We start from the raw sequence: 15,000 nt of genomic DNA, 5'->3' as shown, positions 1-15,000 counted from the left end.
TCTCTCTCTCTCTCTCTCTCTCTCTCTCTCACACACACACACACACACACGATTTCCGTTTATTCATGACCAGCAAACAAATTAGTCTCACTACCACTAACACTATTATAGTTACATGTATTCCATAACAGATTATCATTACTACTATTAATAGTTGTAGTAGCAATAATAGTAATACAATACTAGTGACACTCCAACATTCAATCCCCCATCCCCTACGCCCACACGGAGACAAGTTCCACTTTAGACAGCATTGCGTGGGTGCTCGAAAACGCCCGCGCGCGATGGAATCAGTCCTCCACGAAAAGCCGTGGGTGGGAAATTGAATTCCAATACGAACATTGTATTGTGTGGGCGTCATATTTCTGCGCCTTCTTCTTTTCTCGTCGTGCTCTGTTTTTTTTTTTTTTTTTTCCCGTCTAAACGATATATTGAAGGCTGGGAAATCATGGTATTTGGATAGAAACAGACACACGAAGTCGAGATTAAATGTATATGGGTGTACATGTATCCATAAATACTCAACTTCTTTTACTTATTATTTTACAGTTTAAACGATATATTGAAAGTTGGGGAAATCACTTGATTTCGATAGAAACAGAAGCAGGGTGTCGGAATTAAATGTTGATTAATACCTATAAGCCAAGTATATAGGCCTATAGTATTCAATTTATACATACTAAACTATGCACGGTAAAATACCGATGTGAATAACAAAGATGCAATATTTCAATAAATTAAAAAAAGAATATGTAAAATAGACCATGAAATTCATAACGACGATAAACGCTACAAGTAAAATTATAGTTTTCACTTTATTTGAAACCAATTTGCTGCCGCAATTTTAATTTCCAACATAATTTACCCTTTTAACATTTTTCAACCCCTCAACAAAAACCTATACCCATTTTGCAGACAGCCGCTCTTACTACATCTTCAAAGAAAACAGAAAAACAACGTGAAAGTTTAATTACGATTGACCTTGGGTCGTGCCAGGTCACAGAAAAGCCACAATCATTAACCGGCGGTAGTATTGCTATGCTGCCGGTGCGTGGGCGCCCCAGTCCTGGAATGGCTTCAGTGAAAAGGCAGCCCAGGGACTGACATGCGCTCGACAGGAATTAAATTCCATTCACTCCCCTTCAATTCACTCAGAGAGAGAGAGAGAGAGAGAGAGAGAGAGAGAGAGAGAGAGAGAGAGAGAGAGAGAGAGAGAGGGCTTAGGGTACTGACTTCATCTTTCCCTAGTGAGAGAAAGTGACTGTGATTTTAAATTTACTCTTCTTACGAGAGAGAGAGAGAGAGAGAGAGAGAGAGAGAGAGAGAGAGAGAGAGAGAGAGCACGCACACCTGATCTTTGATCAATCATTTACCAAGAATAAATAAATACATACATACATATATATGTATATATACATTATATATACATACACACACACACACACACACACACACATATATATATATATAATATATATATATATATATATATATATATAATATATATATATCCACACCAGTCCACAAGCCTTAATCCTTAAAAGATATTGTAGTTTCTGAATCTGAAGATCCTGACCTCCCAACAAACTAAAGTTTAGCCTAACATGGTCAGTGACACCATTCCTGTCTGCAGACACTATTGAGGAACCAATACCTTCACGAGAATTTACTTTTAAAATATAATTAAACCTGAAATTTCTACCAAATCCTCTATCATACCGATTTTATTTTCAATGCTTTTGTCTTCTTCTACTTAAACAAGGAAAAAATGAAACGAAGTTTCTTCTGCGCAATCGAGTTTTCTGTACAGCGTATAATCCAGGCCACCGACAATGGATCTATCTTTCGGTGGTCTCGGTATATTGTTGTATGAGCCGAGGCCCATGAAACTTTAACCACGGCCCGGTGGTGGCCTATCCTATATCGTTGCCAAAAGCACGATTATAGCTAACTTTAACCTTAAATAAAATAAAAACTACTAACGCCAGAGGGCTGCAATTTGGTATATTTGATGATTGGAGGGTGGATGATCAACATACCAACTTGCAGCCCTCTAGCCTCAGTAGATTTAAGATTTGTGGGCGGACAGAAAAAGTGCGGATGGGCAGACAAAGCCATGTCAAATGTTTTCTTTTACAGCAGACAACAGCACTTTTGTATTAGTAATGTTTGCTTTTTCTTGTTCCTCATTATACAAGTCATGGTACAAGTAAGTATATTAGGTATATTATCAGTATTACCCTACCCACATGGAACAAGCCCACCAAAGGGGCCATTGACTTGAAATTCAAGCTCCCAAAGAGTAAGGTGTCCTTTTAAAAGCAGTAACAGCAATTAATAGGAAACACGTAAAGAAGAGATCAGATATTAGAAAACAATAAATTAACAAGTGAATAAATAAACAGAAAAATTATTAAAATACTACTTGAATTTTTCTAGGGTGTTAATCCACTGAATCTTTACTTGAATTTTTGAGACACAGTTCACAGGATGCTGCTTAACATCCGCACAGGAGAAAATTACTGTCAGCATCCGGAACCTTACGATCATTAACAAAAAATTAATTATTTTCTTTACTCCCACATGAAAATAAAAAGCCTAGAGTGCAGAGTAACGCCGAGCACTGTTCAGTACTTCGAATCTTTATGTGAAATGTTGCACATGCAAAACGAATGGGAAGGAAAATGGTGCGAGATGAGCCAATCAATATAGTCTTCAGCTCTATGCCCAACTGACGGCAAGCATCACTTCTCGGTGCGCTTCAGATCTCTGTTGAGGCAATTTTATTCTGCACTGACGGGAGTTAATAACTTAAAGACGAGCAGTAGCATCACATGAGAATCCCTGCGGAATTTATACGCAATTTATACGCAAAACTGAGTTGTACAAACACAAACACATTATATATATACATACCATATGCTTTTCCCCTTTTGGAGGGGTAGGCTTTGAACAGGTACAGCCTTCCGTTTTCTGAGTAATTTTTCAGGGATGAGGTTGGTATACCCACGCCCTTTTTCATGACTCCAGCAGACGCTGGTACCAACTTATAACTGGGTGAATCAGAGGGCGGTAAGCCATATACCATCCATGAACCTAGCGCAAGTGAGTCGGTCGAACAAATCAACAATGGCGCCCACGCTGACGTAGTAAACGTTCCACGGATGGGCAAATGCTAGTATGTGTATGTGTGTGTGTGTGTGTGTGTATGTGTCCAACTTCCAAGAAACCGCTGCACCTATCCAGTTGCAAATAGGTTCACAAAAACAACTCTATCACATTTTGTGATGCACTGCAGTTACAGAGCGCTGTCAAGTGAAAGGTCAGGTCCAAACTTAGAGGTCAAAGGTCAAATAAAAATTCAGTCTTAAACATAGCCCTTGAACCGTAGAAGATGAAGACCTAATATCATACTTAGAGGTTAAGAGAAACTTAACTTTGAACATAACTTTTCAACTTTAGAAGATACTACACCATCCGTGACTTAATTAAAGTTGAAAATTCTGGGAGGGGAGGGGAAGGAGGGGGAGGGGAGGAGAGAGGGTAGGGTTGAGGGAGGGAAAGGTGGACGGGTAGGGGATGGGTGAAGGGGAGGAAGGGGGAAGGGAGGGAAGGAACAGGGGCAAGGGGAAGGGAGGAGGGGAAGGTGGGAGGGTAGGAGGATGGGTGAAGGGGAGGGAAGGGGAAGGGAGGAGAAGAGGGGCAAGGGGAAGGGGATGGGGAAAGGGAGCGGTAGGGGAGGGAGGAGAGGGAGGGGGAGGGGAGGAAGAGGAGCAAGGAGGGGAGGAAGAGGGGGAAGGGAAAGGGGGGGAAAGGAGGAGAGGAGAGGTAGATGGGGAGGGGGGAGGGGGAAGAGGAAGAGGGGGAAGGGGAAGTCTACGGGCAGGACCAGCCCCGTTTAACTTCCGGTGTGCAAACAAACAAACAAACGTTTCCGAGTTTTAGTATTATCTAGAGATGCTGCATACTTGGCATGCCGATGTAAAGTGTGAGACTAAGGTCACACTTGAAGGTCAGGGGTCAAACATGAACGATCCTTAGCCGTACCTCGGTATAATGCTGTATGAGCCGTGGCAAATGAAACTTTCAGCCATGGCCCGATGGTAGCCTGTCCTATAGTGTAGCCAGATGCACGATCATGGCTAACTTTAACCTTAAATAAAATTAAAATTACTGAGGTTGGAGGGCTGTGATTTGGTATGTTTGATGATTGGAGGGTGGATGATCAACATACCAATTTGCAGCCCTCTAGCCTCAGTAGTTTTTAAGATCTGAGGGCGGACAGAAAAAGTGCGGACAGACAGACAAAGCCATCTCAATAGTTTTCTTTTACAGCAAACTAAAAATAATTAAAATATAAAAATTTATGCATGTATGTATATACTTTATTTATACATGATATATATATATATATATATATATATATATATATATATATATATACATACAACGAGACACACACACAAGTGCAACGTGTACACATACACACACACACACACACATATATATATATATATATATATATATATATATATATATATATATATATATGTATATATATACAACCAGACACACAAATATACACATATACATATATACATGTATATATATAATAAATTATATTATATTATGCAGATATATATGTATATATATATATAATATATAAAAAATATAATATATAATATATACAAAAACAAATGGCAGATTTGGACATGTTCCTCAAGAGAGAAAATTAACATAAAAATCTTCCAACAATAGAAGTCCAATACGCCAAGTTTCTCCTCCTCCTCTTCTACTCCTCCTCCTCCTCCTCTTCCTCCTCCTCCTCCTCCTATACCATCTTGCGCAATTTCTTTCTCAGAAAGATTCCGGATACACAATGGGAGGAAGGAATATTCTTCTTAAGTTTCCAGCCCCAACGATACCTCACGCTCGCCCACGTACAAATTTTTGCGATTGCGCACGAGTGTGCGTGTGATATATGTATGTATGTATGTATGTATTTATGTATGTATGTATGTATGTGTGTATGTGTATGCATATAAATGTATGTATATGTGTGTGTACAGGGTGTATCACGTGTTTTTGCGAATATTTTGGGAAACGAAAGAAAAAGTAATTAAGATCAGAAAATGTTGCATAAAGATATGCAGTTTAAGGCTTCGTTTGTCGGTGAGGGAATTTTAAAATAACCATTTTCATTAGCACTGCTTTCAGGCGATAGAGGTTGCTAACGGGCGGTCGGAGTAGCCGGAATGTGTGTGCGTGTGAGAAGAGACTGAGGCAAGTGAATCGCTGGTCTTTTAATTATGATTCTTTTCCTTGCAAGTAATGTCATTTTCATGAATATCTTACAGCGGTACCGTATGACTTTACGTATGAAGTAAGTAGTGTAAATGTTGATTGAAAATATTCTATTGTGATCGCTGACTTCTAGCGCGCTCTGTCCTGCCACCTCGTCACGGAATTGTTGAATCACGAGTCATGACTAGGCCTACCCCGATGACTGGTGTCTGATGAATATTTTTGATGGAGAGGGAGAAATTTTTAACAAAACATTTTAAATCTTTGATAGGTGTCTAATGAATAAGCCTACCTTTGATGGAGGGGAGATTCAATTAGGCTTGCTTTTTTTTCCTCTCTTTTTTTATCGGTGTCCAACGAATACCAATGACAGGGAGGGAGATTCCTCTTTTTTATCGATGGCCAATGAATAAAAATGACAGGGAGGGCGAGGGTTCCAATAATGCATAAATTTCCTTTGTTCCATATTTAAATAACACATTTGATTAGGAGGTATTTTATTCATATCGGCCTAATCTCTCCATCCTCCTTCTCTACCGCCACCTCGTTAATAGCCGACATCCCGTACAGTACACCATCTTTCTCGCCGTAGAACAGCGCTAATGAAAACCAGTTATTTTAAAATTCCCTTGCCGACAAACAAAGCCTTAAAACGCATAGTTATTGAACATTTTCTGCTAAAAATTACTTTTTCTTTTCATTTCCCAAAATATTTGCATAAAATCGTGTTACACCCTATATATATATATATTTATATATATATATATATATATATATATATATATATATATATATATATATATATATATATATATATATATATATATGTGTGTGTGTGTGTGTGTGTGTGTGTGTGTGTGTGTGTGTGTGTGTGTGTAGAATCTATATCACATAGACACGAACATCATACTCACAAGTAAAGGATCCAAACGGTGTAGCTGGAAGAGCCTCAGAACGCTGGTCGCGAGGTCGCGTTGCCGATGTCCTGTGAATATGGAATACCGGCGTTCACATAATTTCTTCCGTTTGGAAATACAAGCATATCCAAAAAAAGCGCAAGAATATATAGATATATTAGAACTCCATTAGATACCATCCAGTTTGAATGAGGTCCTTTTTAATATATATATATATATATATATATATATATATATATATATATATATATATATATATATATATATATATACAGATAGATAGATAAACAGCTATTTATGTGCCTGACTGTGTTTTTGTTTGTACACACACACATATGTTTAAACAGTTGTGTGTACAACTGTAGATAAACAGTTATTAATATGAATAGAACATTTATGTTTATAGAGTAAATGTATTTTAATATGAATAGAACATACAACGATACGTAATGTTTAGAGATACACACAGATATAAGTGTGTGTGTCATTCCTCGTTTGGTTTCTTTCTGTCAAAGCTAAAAGCGCGACCTCAATCATATTATTTCAAGATGAATGAATATCTTAGTTAAACCAAATCACATAAAAAATTACTGATGTCTTTTTATAACCTGAGTTTTCTTTTCTTCTTCCAGATTTCCATGACCAACAGCACAACATCCCTGGAAGACCGTCATGGAATCTGTTCCTCGAATTGGTAACACGAGGTGAAAGTGACGATAAAATTTTTCTAGGATTCGAATCACCAATGGAGCCTTAAGATACCAAAAGATCCTTGCATTAACTTAAAAAATAATCTACTGAGTTCTCACAAGGCATTCCATACTGGTACAACAAAACATGACGGCTTAAAGGAGAGGAAAAAGACAAGGGAACAAAGTGAATATTATTCTTCTTCTTCAAGTTTAAGTGGGAAATCACCTCGAGTTGACAATCCAGAAAGACGTTGACTCTGAAGCGTCAGGTGAACACACTTGAGAGCGCATTGAATACTGAATACAAAGACTCAAAATGGCTAACGTTTCGCAGCTCATCAGGCGGCAGAGCTCCCGAGAGCTCTCCGCCCAGAAATCCATAGACCGCCTGGAACTGGAACTGGAAGCACGCCTGGTGCCGACGGCCGAGGAGGTCCCTGATTATGGCGCCACAAACCACGGTTTCGACGCTTCGACTCCCATCAGCGAACAACCGCCAAAGGTAAGGGTGAGGCCATTTACAAAAATGACATCGTAACTTGCTCGTACATCTCGACCTGGCCTTTGAGAGGACATTTTGTTAAACGCTACACATTAGCCTTCATTATCACTACATCTTACACAAACCTTTTAACTTCCTGTTCATTCTGCAGCCACATCACTTTCAAACAATAAGGCTCAAGAATAGAATAGAATATAGAAATTAGGCCAAAGGCCAACTTATGAGGTTTTCAGCGCTGAAAAGGAAATTGAGAGTGGAAAGGTTTGAAAGATGCAACAGGAGCAAAACCTCGCCGCTACTCAAGGAAACAATTGTTAAACGGGTGGAAAGCAAGATGGAAGAAAGAGAATATAAACGAAGGTACAGTAAAAAGAATGAAAGGGGTTGCAGCTAAGAGCCGAGGGGACGCTACATAAAACCTTGAGTAATGCCTACGGTGAACCGCGTGAGGCGCACTGATGGCACTACCCCACTACGGAGGTCATGTGAGGGAATGACCTCGGAACTTAACCTTAGATCTCGACCTGGCGTTGGAGAGGACATTATGCCAAACACTACACAATATCCTTATTTACCACTACATTTGACAGAAACTTTTTAATAACCATATACTCTGCAACTAGAATACTTTCAAACTTCGTACCTCGAGCAAAAATTTTTTGCCCAAAGCGAAATAAAACGGTAACTTGAACCACAATTAACATCTATTTAGAGTGTTCCTCAAGATCTTCATTTCTTGTACTTTTCCCCCTATCACCAGAAATCTTACCTGGATTATCTAACGATCCAGATCATTTTCCATTCTCATCAAGGAATTCTGAGAAAAACAGAGAAGCAATTTCATTTTCCCATAGCCTATCAACTAATGCCTTCTGTACCAAAAATTCTCCATTTAATCGTTTTAAAAATCCACTAGTAGTCGCCACTGGGATTTTATTCTTGGAGTTAACTATAACAATTGTTTAACGAAATATTTAACTCAAGTTTCATCTCATAATATGTAAGCCTACATTTTTTTTACCTAAAGCGGACTCAAACCAATTTATTACCTAATATATAATGAAGCCATTTAATTTAATTACCCAAAATGCAGCCAACTAATTCCTCCTATAAAATATACTTCAACAAACGTCTCACTTGACTGGCGTCCAGCGATTATTTCAACACAGCATAATCCGGGGTATTAACCAAAAATAAGTTTATCTGAAAATTACTCCATCAATTGGACCACCTTACATATACTTCAAAACTTTCATCACACACACACAAATGTATATAATAATACGTATATATATATATATATAATATATATATATATATATATAAATATATATATATATATATATATATATATATATATATATATATAAATATATATGTGTAATTCTAATAGCCACAATGCCCTCTTAACTTCTCAATTCTTCCTTTTTGGATATGCTTGTAACTACGAAGCCGAAAATATCCAGACGGAAGAAATTGAAGAACCATGGGAATGGCGGTCGCGAGAATCGAACCCGCATTACCATATTCACAGGAGGTCACGTTGCCGACCTGGCCACGAGAGAGGATAAAAGTCTATCACCTCTCGTACATACATATACCTGTCGTTTCAGATATATTTTGTCAGAGCTGGAATAGACCCATCCTCACCATCGTAGCCAAGTGGGCAATCGTTTTTATTGCTTTTTGGGCTGAAATATATATGTAGAATCTACTGGTCACTTTTACCAGACACATATGGTAATTCTAATAGCCACAATGCCTTCTCAACTTCCTCGGAATTCTTCGCGCTTTTTTGATATGCTTTGACTACGGAGCCGAAAATATCCAGACGGAAGAAATTGAAGAACCTGTGAATGGCATATCCAAAAAGCGCGAAGAATTCGAGAAGTTAAGAGGGCATTGTATATTAGAATTACATATGTGTCTGGTAAAAGTGACCAGTAGATTCATATATATATATATATATATATATATATATATATATATATATATATATATATATATACATATATATATATATATATATATATATATATATATATATATATATATATATATATATATATATATATATCATATATATATATATATATATATTATATATAATATTTTATACCTCCACCACCTAGCGGACACGTTCATTTCTATTTCATATCAAGGAATTTGGAGACAACGGAAAGGCAATCTTATTATTCTATATGCTATCAACTCAGGACTTCGATAACCATGAAGGTTTTTCCTTCAGTTCCATGTATAATAATTTTAAAAATCTACTAATCGTCCTACCCAAGATTTTTACCCACTACCTATGATACGAAAATTGTAGCACCTAAAACGTAACCAAACACTTACTTTCGCCTAAAAGTTGTTTGTTTGCCCCTCCTTTTTTAAAGCTCCGCAATTCCAATTGACTTAAAATTTATCTAGTCATTTTATCAGGTAAACTTGAATCAGCCCTCTTCATCACTTGGAATATAATGCAAAACTTTCTTTTAATGAAAAATCCAACAAAATATTCACCTAAAATTTATTCCAACAATTTTTCCCCTAATGTAGCCAATAATTTTATCATCTATAATATAATCTAACAATTTTGTCGCCTAATATATGCCCCGATCTTTTGTGACCTAGTATATAATGTAACACTTATTCTCCTAAAAAAATTATCCAACAATTTTATCACCTATTTAATATAACAATTTTGTCGTCCAAAATATGCCCCAACCTTTTATGACCTAATATATAATTTAACACTGATTCTCTTCAAACAATTATCCAACAATTTTATCCCTTAAAATATTCAAATAATTATATCACCTAAAATATAATCTAACAATTTTGTCGCCCAAAATATGCCCCAACCTTTTGTGACCTAATATATAATCTAACACTTATTCTCCTAAAAATTATCCAACAATTTTATCCCCTAAAATATCCAATAATTTTATCAGCTATAATATATGTTAACAATTTTGTCGTCCAATATATACCCCAACCTTTTGTGACCTAATTTATAATCTGAAACTTATTCGCCTAAAAATTTATCCAACAATTTTATAACCTAAAATATCCAATAATTTTGTCACCTATAATATAATCTAACAATTTTGTCGCCCAAAATATGCTCCAACCTTCTGTGACCTAATAAATAATCTAACACTTATTCTCCTTAAAACATTATACAACAATTTTATTCCCTAATATATCCGATAATTTTGTCACCTATAATATAATCTAACAATTTTGTCGCAATATGTGCCCCAACCTTCTGTGACCTAATATATAAGCTAACAATCTCCTAAAAAATTATCCAGCAATTTTATCCCCTAAAATATCCAGTAATTTTGTCACCTATAATGTAATATAACAATTTTGTTGTCCAATATATGACCCAACCTTTTGTGATCTAATATATAATCTAACACTTATTCTACAAAAGAACAAAATTAACCAACAATTTTATCCCCTAAAATATCCAATAATTTTGTCACCTATAATATAATCTAACAATTTTGTCGTCCAATAAATGCCCCAACCTTTTGTGACCTAATTTATAATCTAACACTTATTTTCCTAAAAAAAATTATCCAACAATTTTATCCGAAATACAAAGTCAATCAAATTTGTTGTATGTAATACAGCCATCTCGTTATACGAAATATAATCCAACAATTTCACCACTTAAAACGTAATCCTACCATTTCATGCCAACAATTTTATTACGCGATACTTCAGTGTCAAATAACCCTTCCCATCTATTTGAAAAATTCGATTTGCCAACAATTTTTACTCCATTCATTTGACAACCATCCATTTGTTTCATAATCGAACCTCATGAATTTCGAAATTCAAGGGAAAAGAAATTCCCATTATTGTCATTATTTTTATTGAGAATTAAAAGTAATTCTTAAGGTGAAGAGGCATTTTGTATAAAGGGTTACAGGTATTTAGGACCTACAGACACTATAAATCGATATATGACTGTGGCTTTTAAAAGAATACCCAAGAATTCCAGACATACTATGGTGTTTTCTTCAAGCTATTATTATTATTATTATTATTATTATTATTATTATTATTATTATTATTATTATTATTATTATTATTATTATTATTATTATTATTGCTAATGACCAAGAACCCGTCCTGTGAAAAAAGTAAAATAAAAGAGCAGTAAAAGATTGAGAAATTAAATACTTGTATATAACATCACGTAAAGACTGACCTTCCATGCGCGCTTCTGAATTTTATACTTGTTTATATCTTTCTCCTGATCATTTGAGTTTTATTTTTTAAAAATAACCAAGGGGGTTGTTTTTTAATGCAAAAAACATTGATTACAAATAATGCTTAAGTGCAAAATTAGATTCTCATTTGTTTCATTATCCAAGTTTTACAATTCTCGTTACCCAAACCACAGCCACTACTCATTTTCAATGACACCAACTTCATAAATATCAAAATCCCTGATACATATGTCACACTTCATGGATTATGCACCAAATACAAACTTACAATTCTCGTGTTCCATAATTCAAAGCTGAAATTCCCAGACAAATTGCTTCAAGACAAAGCCTTACATTCCCTCAAGCTATGATCCAACACCAGTACTCGATAATCCGTGATCCGACACCAAGACTCGATAATCTATGATCCAACCAAAAAAAAAAACTACATCCCAAACACAGTCCAAATTTCATGGCTCCCTGTTTGAACCCCAACAACTCCAGAGAATCACAATCGACCGAATTCGACTCATAATCCCAACTTCTCCATTCAATCGGTCGAATGACCGACGGCTTCAGGGGACAAAGGGTGCCGTTCCCAAAACTTTCATTCAGCCGAGCGGTTTCCATCATCCTAAACGCAGGGGACTGAGTTCCTCTATTGCAGAATTCACGTCATTTTTATGTCGCCTCTCACGCGCTGGTTTTCCGGGGCGGTGCGCGATGGAGATATGCAGGATATGGAGGAAATGCAACCTTTACGCTCATATACACAAAGAGGGAGCTTTGTACGTCGTGCGAGCGAGCACATTTAAAAATGCGTGTATCACAGAAATTGTTATTCATCATGATATATTTACACACACACACACACACACACACACACACACACACACATATATATATATATATATATATATATATATATATATATATATATATATATATATATATATATATATATATATATATATATATATATATATATATATATATATATATATATATAAAATATATATATATATACATTTATTTATATATGTATGTATGTATGTCTGTATGTATAAAACAAGAAAACAGGAGACTGCTATTGTAAGAACTGTATCTTACCCCACTCAGAAATGGGTGCCCAACAAATTTCTCGATTCCTTTTGCTTTAATCATACATAGCATATAATTATTTAAAACAAGTATGGCGTATGGCTTAATACAATCTTATATAATTCTGTAAGTCATTGCAGTTTTCCTCTTGTACATCAGCAATGACACGTACACACAAACACACGCACACACACGCAAGCGCGAACACATAAACTCATATCCTGTCCAAACGAATTGGAAAGGGAATATAGAATTTAGGACACAGGCCAAACGCTGGGACCTATAAGGTCATTCAGCGCTGAAAGGGAAACTGACTGTAATGTTTTTAAAGTGTAACAGGAGGAACCGCGCAGTTGCACTATGAAATAATTGTTAGAGAGGGTGGAAAGTCAGATGCAAGAAAGAGTATCAAACGGAGGTACAGTACAAAGAATGACAGAGGTTGCATTTAGAGGCCGAAGGGACACTGCAAAGAACCTTAAGTAATGCCTACAGTGCACCGTGTGAGGTGCACTGACGGCACTACACGCTCCCCCCCTTATGGGCCTGTCCAAAGGAAGGCACCCAAAAGACAGTAAAAAAAAATGCAATAAAACCAAGGGAACGAAGGTACGAGGAATAAATGACGCCAGACCCTCTTGTGTGCATTTTCCTTTTATCTTTTTTTGGCACCTCTCCAGTAGAGAGTGAAAGCAAACTCATCTAGCTACGCACTAGAAAGACTTTCCCTCCAGATTCTTTTCCCCTCTAAGGAGAGAAAAGGAACCGGAGGCATAAAAAAAAAGAACGTATACCAAGACATAAAAACCAGAGTCTCGGGATTCCACCTCATCTTCCCGAGCAGCGGCCAAGGTTGAGGACCCAAGACCCGAGGGGACACGACTGTGAGACAAATTATCAGCGGTTCTCTGCACGACTTGGGTCCGTTTGTTTTCTTCCCTTATTATTATTATTATTATTATTATTATTATTATTATTATTATTATTATTATTATTATTATTAAGCGATCTGTCACATTTCATGATGATTTAGAGATTTATTATTATTATTATTATTATTATTATTATTATTATTATTATTATTATTATTATTATTATACGATCCGTCACATTTCATGATAATTTAGAGACATTATTATTACTATTATTATTATTATTATTATTATTATTATTATTATATAATCTGTCCTCATTTCATGATGATTTAGGGATATTACTATTATTATTACTACTATTATTATTATTTTACGAAATGTTATCATTTCATGTCATTTAGAGACATTATTATTATTATTATTATTATTATTATTATTATTATTATTATTATTATTATTATTATTGGTGAAGAAAGCCACAATGATGTCAGTGCAAACATATATTAAACATATACATATACAATCGGGAGCTTTCGAGACTCTGCTCGATTCTCCTTCTCAATCAGACTGCAAAAGAGACTCGAGGAGATTTTCGAAAGTTCTTGTTTTATGTATATTTCTAATATACGTTTACACTGACATCATTGTGGATTTCTGCACCATTTTAGTAAGTCGTGAGAGTATTAGAGGAGGAGGAGGAGGAGGAGGAGGAGGAGGAGGAGGAGGAGTATACAACAAAAGTCGAAGAGAAAGGAAAACAACAACAGATAAACAGTGTCACGTCACGCGGAGTGGGAGGGGGTTTGGGGTGAGGCCAAGGACTAATATCCGAAACACGAAGCCCTAATTTTGTTTACATTGGAGCCACTTATTTTTCCTCAATTTTTATTATTTTATTTTGCTCCTTTTAATTTTCTCGATTCCTTCCTCCTATTCTTTTTCTTTTAAAAAAAGCGAGATCTTTTTTTTCTTTTTAAAGTAGTGGAATCTTTTTTTCTTTTTAAAAGATTAGAATTTTTCTTTAAATAGGGGGAAAGGTTTCTTTCTAAAAGTGGAATCTTTTTAGGGAAAGCTTTCTTTCTAAAAGTGGAATCTTTTTCTTTTAAAGAATGGAATCCTTTTGCTATTTAAATTTAAAGAATGGAATCCTTCTGCTATTTAAAAGTGGATTTTTACTTTTTAAAAAGTGGAATCTTTTTCTTTTTCCAAGAGATCGAAACTTTCGCTTTTTAAATTAGTGGAACCTTTTTGTTTTCAAAAGAGTTGAATATTTTTCTTTTTAAAAATGAAATTTTTTTCTTTTTTAAGATTGGAATATTTTCTCTGCTTACAAGTGAAATCTTTTCTCTTTTTACAAGTGGAATCTTTTCTCTGTTCATA

The 15,000-nt window shown here is 35.6% G+C and overlaps 1 pseudogene; it reads left to right on the top strand.

Moving 5' to 3' along the window:
* The window catches only part of LOC136844951 (sodium-dependent neutral amino acid transporter B(0)AT3-like), a 110,197-nt pseudogene that overhangs the window by 34,794 nt on the left and 60,403 nt on the right, over positions 1–15,000 (top strand).

This window comes from Macrobrachium rosenbergii, chromosome 13, assembly GCF_040412425.1.
Source record: "Macrobrachium rosenbergii isolate ZJJX-2024 chromosome 13, ASM4041242v1, whole genome shotgun sequence".
Taxonomy (NCBI): domain Eukaryota; kingdom Metazoa; phylum Arthropoda; class Malacostraca; order Decapoda; family Palaemonidae; genus Macrobrachium; species Macrobrachium rosenbergii.
The sequence above is the reverse complement of the archived record's forward strand: the minus strand, read 5'-3'. Positions and strand labels throughout refer to the sequence as shown.